Source organism: Aegilops tauschii, chromosome 3 (genome assembly GCF_002575655.3).
Source record: "Aegilops tauschii subsp. strangulata cultivar AL8/78 chromosome 3, Aet v6.0, whole genome shotgun sequence".
Lineage (NCBI taxonomy): Eukaryota > Viridiplantae > Streptophyta > Magnoliopsida > Poales > Poaceae > Aegilops > Aegilops tauschii.
The window spans coordinates 142,163,052-142,169,896 of NC_053037.3; positions in this window are offsets into that span (position 1 = coordinate 142,163,052).

Consider the following 6,845-nt stretch of genomic DNA (forward strand, 5'->3'; position numbering starts at 1 on the left):
GAACACTCTCCACTCTAGTACGCGTATTGATCAAGAGGAACATCAAGGAGTGGGACGAGTGCTTACCCATCGCCGAGTACGCTACAACCGCGCAAGACATTCAACTACCGGCAAGTCCCCCTTCGAGGTCGTCTACGGTTTCAACTCGTTGTCCCCATTGGACATTCTTCCTCTACCACTACAAGAGCGCATCAACATGGACGCGAGTACCCGAGTAAACTATCTCAAGAAGATGCATGAAGATACAAGGAACACCATCGAGCGTCAAGTACAACGACTCGCGACCAAGCTCAACGTCGACAAGCAACCCATGATCTTCAACATTGGCGATCTTGTGTGGCTAGACCTTCGCAAGGACCGCTTCCACAATGAACGCAAGTCCAAACTTCTACCACGAGTGAATGGACCCTTCAAGGTGCTAGCACGCTACAACAACAACGCTTACAAGATCGACCTCCCGCTCGACAAGTACAACGTGAATGACATCTTCAACGTCAAAGATCTTTCGCCATACCATGGTGATGAGGATTTCGATCCGAGGTCGGATCTTTCCCATGGGAGGGGAGATGATGCGGAGCATCCCAAGGTCATCCCCATGGATATACCTACGTCTTCCACGACACCACTTGGACCAATGACAAGAGCCCGAGCCAAGGCTATTGAAGATAAGGTGAACTCGCTCCTTTCCGAATTACTACTTTCGACACATTAGACATGGCTACTACCTCAAACGGAAACACTATGTGTGCTTAGGTACTTGGAGGAAAGCCATGGAACATCTACATCCAATGGACAAGACGGCGAGGACACCAAGTGCGAAGGACAAGAAGATGGGCTGCCATGGAAGCTATAACCACCGGACGACCGGCCCGGCCCGGATGTCCGGCCCCTGAAGGTCACGCCAGCCCTAGGAACTCAGGCCAACGAAATCTACAGCGGCCGGACGTCCGACCAGGACTGAACGTCCGACAACTCCCAACCTCCGGACGACCGAACCCCTCCGGACGACCGATGCCACGCCAACAGAACGAAATCTATGGAAATTCGAGGAGGACCGGACGTCCGATGCCACGGCAACAGAACCTAATCTTCGAATGTCCGAAGATCCATGGACGTACGGACCGTCCCGAGCTTCCGGACGTCCGACGCCCACCAGACGTCCGACCCCTGGTTGTGTCCAGTTGCGGGGTGAGGCCCATGTACCCCTTCACTTCGCCCCCATTTGCACTAAGACTATAAATAGACCTCCTCCTCCTCCTAGTTAGGGTTAGCATTGGTTTAGCTCATATGTGAGAAAGAGCTTTGCTCATCCATACGGATCTACTCCACGAGAGAGACTGCGGCCCCTCTACGGAGAAGATCACCTTGGATTCAAGACCCCTCTTGGGTGGCCCCATCAAGACCTCCTCACGGAGAAGAACCGGTTACCCTTTGTATCGTCATTTGTTGATCGTGGATCTTGTATCTCCTCCCGTGTTTTGAGGATCTAGCATATGTGTGACCTAATCTCGTTGGTTTGAGTGTTCTCTTGTGTTTTCCCTCATGTTTCCCCTCGTGTTCTTCGTGTTCTTAGTAGGGATCCGCTCCTTTCGTGAAAGATCGGCCGTATAGGGTTCCACCCTACATCACTTCCTCTAATGGGTATACACATATTTTAGTTGTTGTTGATTACGTTACTAAGTGGGTAGAAGCTATTCCAACTAGTAGTGCTGATCATAACACTTCTATTAAGATGCTTAAAGAAGTTATTTTTCTGAGGTTTGGAGTCCCTAGATATTTAATGACTGATGGTGGTTCACATTTTATTCATGGTTCTTTTCGTAAAATGCTTGCTAAGTATGATGTTAACCATAGAATTGCATCTCCATATCATCCTCAGTCTAGTGGTCAAGTAGAATTGAGCAATAGAGAGATTAAATTAATTGTGCAAAAGACTGTTAATAGATCTAGAAAGAATTGGTCTAAGAAACTTGATGATGCTTTGTGGGCTTATAGAACTGCTTATAAGAATCCTATGGGTATGTCTCCATATAAAATGGTTTATGGAAAAGCATGTCATTTATCTCTTGAACTAGAACATAAGGCATATTGGGCTATTAAAGAGCTCAACTATGATTTGAAACTTGCCGGTGAGAAGAGGCTATTTGACATCAGCTCACTTGATGAATAGGGAACCCAAGCCTATGAGAATGCCAAGTTGTTTAAAGAAAAAGTTAAAAGATGGCATGATAAAAGGATACAAAAGCGTGAGTTTAATGTAGGTGATCATGTTTTGCTATACAACTCTCGTTTAAGTTTTTTTGCAGGAAAGCTTCTCTCTAAATGGGAAGGCCCCTACGTCATCGAGGAGGTCTATCGTTCCAGTGCCATAAAGATCAACAACGCCGACGGCACAAACCCGAAGGTGGTAAACGGTCAAAGAATCAAACATTATATCTCAGGTACTCCCATAAATGTTGAGACCAATATAATTGATACCGTAACACCGAAGGAGTACATAAGGGACACTTTCCAAAACGTTTCAGACTCCGAAAAGGAATAGGTATGTGGTAAGGTAAGTAAACCGACTCCAAAACGTTTCCAATGATAAATTTTCTCTGTTTTGGAATATTATAAAAAATAGGAAAATTAAAAGTAGTCCGAAAGAGACACGAGGCGACCACAAGGGTGGAGGGCGCGCCCTACCCCATGGGAGCTCCCCCGACCTTGTGGCCACCTCGCGTGCCCTCTGGACCCCGTTTTCTTGCATGATACTTCTTATGGTCGGTACAAATTCATTATGTAATCTCTCAAAGGTTTTGACCACAGTGCGATGATATACTCCCCTTGGCAACTGCCAAGCTTGGGGGAGTGCCCCGGTATCGTATCACCGTCACACCTTTATCTTTATCGTTTTTCTTAGTTCGATCCTTTTGGTTATATCTTGATCTAGTAGAATAAAGTTTTTAGCATGATCTAGCTTTGAGTTTTGCTTTATGTTCCCTCTATGTAATCGAGCCCGTGAGATATATAATAAAGAGTAGTTTTGAGTAAGGGGCTTTGCTTTCTTGCTATGATCTTGAGGGAATTAAATAAAAGAAAGAATAAAAAGATCATTTATTGATCTTATGGAAAGTAATGACTTCACATATAAAGAATATGATGAATAAAAGTTGTTGAGAGTTGACAAACTTAGTTTTGGTCATGGTTGCAATTAACAGGAAGTAATAAAGAAAGAGAGGCTTCACATATAAATATACTATCTTGGACATCTTTTGTAATTGTGAGCACTCATTAAAATATGACATGCTAAAAAGTTGATGTTGGACAAGGAAGACAACATAATGGGTTATGTTTGCTTATATCTGAATAGAAGTTATATTGTCATGGATCATCCAACATGTTGAGCTTGCCTTTCCTCTCATGCTAGCCAAATTCTTTGCACCAAGTAGAGATACTACTTGTGCTTCCAAACATCCCTAAACCCAGTTTTGCCATGAGAGTCCACCATACCTGTCGGTGTACAAAAGTAGGGGCTCTCCTTTTGACCCCTCTATTTGTGCACGGGCAGTCAGAGCCGCACCTGCGGCCACACTTAGCAGGGCAAAGGGAGGAAGCCGAAGCACAAGAATACTAGAGCAGCGCTCCAGCCAGGGGCACAGAAGACGGGCAAAGCAACGCCAAGACCAGAGACACAAAGAGCAAGAGGGCGAAGTGGACTCCCCCGGCAAGAGCCTTGCCGGGGCAACTTGCCCAACGCCAACAGAGCGCGCCACCCTTGAGCCCAAGGGTTCCAACACCATCAACCACATTGGAACCAAGGCTCGGGAGGCACCTCCGTGGTGGCATGCAGATCTTTGTGAAGATAATAAGCACACAAGATCAGATGAGGACCAGAAGACGACGATCCTCGCCAAGATCCTTGCCGAGGAAATCCACGAGACCCCCGGAAAGATCCTTGCCGGGGACGACCGCGATGCTCAATCCAATACTCAATCCAACATAACGGAACCTCAAAGAGCAAGACTCAAATCCAATACTCAATCCAACATAACGGAACCTCAAAGTGCAAGACTCAATTCATCACAACAAAAAGATAGAGAGGGAAGAAACACCATATGATCCAATTATAATAACAAAGCTCGCGGTACACCAAGATTGTGCCATATCAAGAACACGGGAGAGAGAGAGAGATCAAACACATAGCTATTGGTACATACCCTCAGCCCCGAGGGTGAACTACTCCCTCCTCGTCATGGAGACCGCTAGGATAATTCAGATGGCCACCAGTGATGGTTTCCCCCTCCGGCAGGGTGCCGAACGGACTCCCGATTGGTTTTTCATGGCTACAGAGGCTTGCGGCGGCGGAACTCCCGATCTAGGTTTATTTTCGGGGTTTTCCCTATTTATAAGAACTTTTGGCGTCAGGAACAAGTCAGGGAGGTCCACGAGGCGACGACAAGGTAGGGGGCGCGCCCTAGGGGGGTGGACACGCCCTCCACCCTTGTGGATGCCTCGTGGCTCCTCTGGCCCAACTCTTTTACTTCGGGGGCTTCTTCTGGTCCATAAAAAATCACCGTAAAGTTTCAGCTCGTTTGGACTCCGTTTGGTATTCCTTTTCTGTAAAACTCAAAAACAAGGAAAAACAGAAACTGGAACTGGGCTCTAGGTTAATAGGTTAGTCCCAAAAATAATATAAAATAGCATATAAATGCATATAAAACATCCAAGATGGATAATATAATACCATGGAACAATCAAAAAAATTAGATACGTTGGAGACATATCAAGCATCCCCAAGCTTAATTCCTTCTCGTCCTCGAGTAGGTAAATGATAAAAACAGAATTTTTTATGTGGAATGCTACCTAGCATATTTATGAATGTAATCTTCTCTATTGTGGCAAGAATATTCAGATCCATAAGATTCAAAACAAAATTTTAATATTGACATAAAAAGAATAATACTTCAAGCATACTAATAAGGCAATCATGTCTTCTCAAAATAACATGGCCAAAGAAAGTTATCCCTACAAAATCATATAGTCTGGCTATGCTCCATCATCATCACACAAAATATTCAAATCATGCACAACCCCGATGACAAGCCAAGCGATTGTTTCATACTTTTGATGTTCTCAAACCTTTTCAACTTTCATGCAATACATGAGCGTGAGCCATGGACATAGCACTATAGGTGGAATAGAATATGGTGGTCGTGGAGAAGAAAAAAAGGAGATAGTCTCACATCAACTAGGCGTATCAACGGGCTATGGAGATGCCGATCAATAGATATCAATGTGAGTGAGTAGGGATTGCCATGCAACAGATGCACTAGAGCTATAAGTTTATGAAAGCTCAAAAAGAAACTAAGTGGGTGTGCATCCAACTTGCTTGCTCATGAAGACCTAGAGCATTTGAGAAAGCCCATCGTTGGAATATACAAGCCAAGTTCTGTAATGAAAAATTCCCACTAGTATATGAAAGTGACGACATAGGAGATTCTCCATCATGAAGGTCATGGTGCTACTTTGAAGCACAAGTGTGGTAAAAGGATAGTAACATTGCCCCTTCTCTCTTTTCTCTCATTTTTTATTTTGGGCCTTCTCCCTTTTTTGGCTCTTTTTTCCGTCCAAAGTCTCATTCCGACTTGTGGGGGAATCATAGTCTCCATCATCCTTTCCTCACATGGGACAATGCTCTAATAATGAAGATCATCACACTTTTATTTATTTACAACTCAAGAATTACAACTCGATACTTAGAACAAAATATGACTATATGAATGCCTCCGGCGGTGTACCGGGATGTGCAATGAATCAAGAGTGACATGTATGAAAGAATTATGAACATTGACTTTGCCACAAATATGATGTCAACTACATGATCATGCAAAGCAATATGACAATGATGAAGCGTGTCATAATAAATGGAACGATGGAAGTTGCATGGCAATATATCTCGGAATGGCTATGGAAATGCCATAATAGGTAGGTATGGTGGCTGTTTTGAGGAAGGTATATGGTGGGTGAATGGTGCCAGCGAAAGTTGAGTGGCACAAGAGAGGCTAGCAATGGTGGAAGGGTGAGAGTGCGTATAATCCATGGACTCAACATTAGTCATAAAGAACTCACATACTTATTGCAAAAATCTATTAGTCATTGAAACAAAGTACTACATGCATGCGCCTAGGGGGATATATTGGTAGGAAAAGACCATCGCTCGTCCCCGACCGCCACTCATAAGGAAGACAATCAATAAATAAATCATGCTCAGACTTCATCACATAACGGTTCACCATACATGCATGCTACGGGAATCACAAACTTTAACGCAAGTATTTATACAATCCACAATTACTTACTAGCATGACTCTAATATCACCATCTTTATATCTCAAAACAATCATAAGGAATCAAACTTCTCATAGTATTCAATGCATTTTATATGAAAGTTTTTATTATACCCCTCTTGGATGCCCATCATATTAGGACTAAATTCATAACCTAGCAAATTACCATGCTATTTAAGACTCTCAAAATAGTATAAGTGAAGCATGAGAGTTCATAAATTTCTTCAAAATAAAACCACAGCCGTGCTCTAAAAAGATATAAGTGAAGCACTGGAGCAAATGACAAACTACTCCAAAAGATATAAGTGAATATCAATGAGTAGTCGAATAATTATGTAACTATGTGAAGACTCTCTAACATTTAAGAATTTCAGATCTTGGGATATTATTCAAACAGAAAGCAAAACAAAATAAAATGACATTACAAGAATAGCACATATCATGTGAAGAAGCAAAAACTTAGGCTTAACCAAAACTAACCAATTATTGTTGAAGAAGAAAGGTGGGATGCCAACC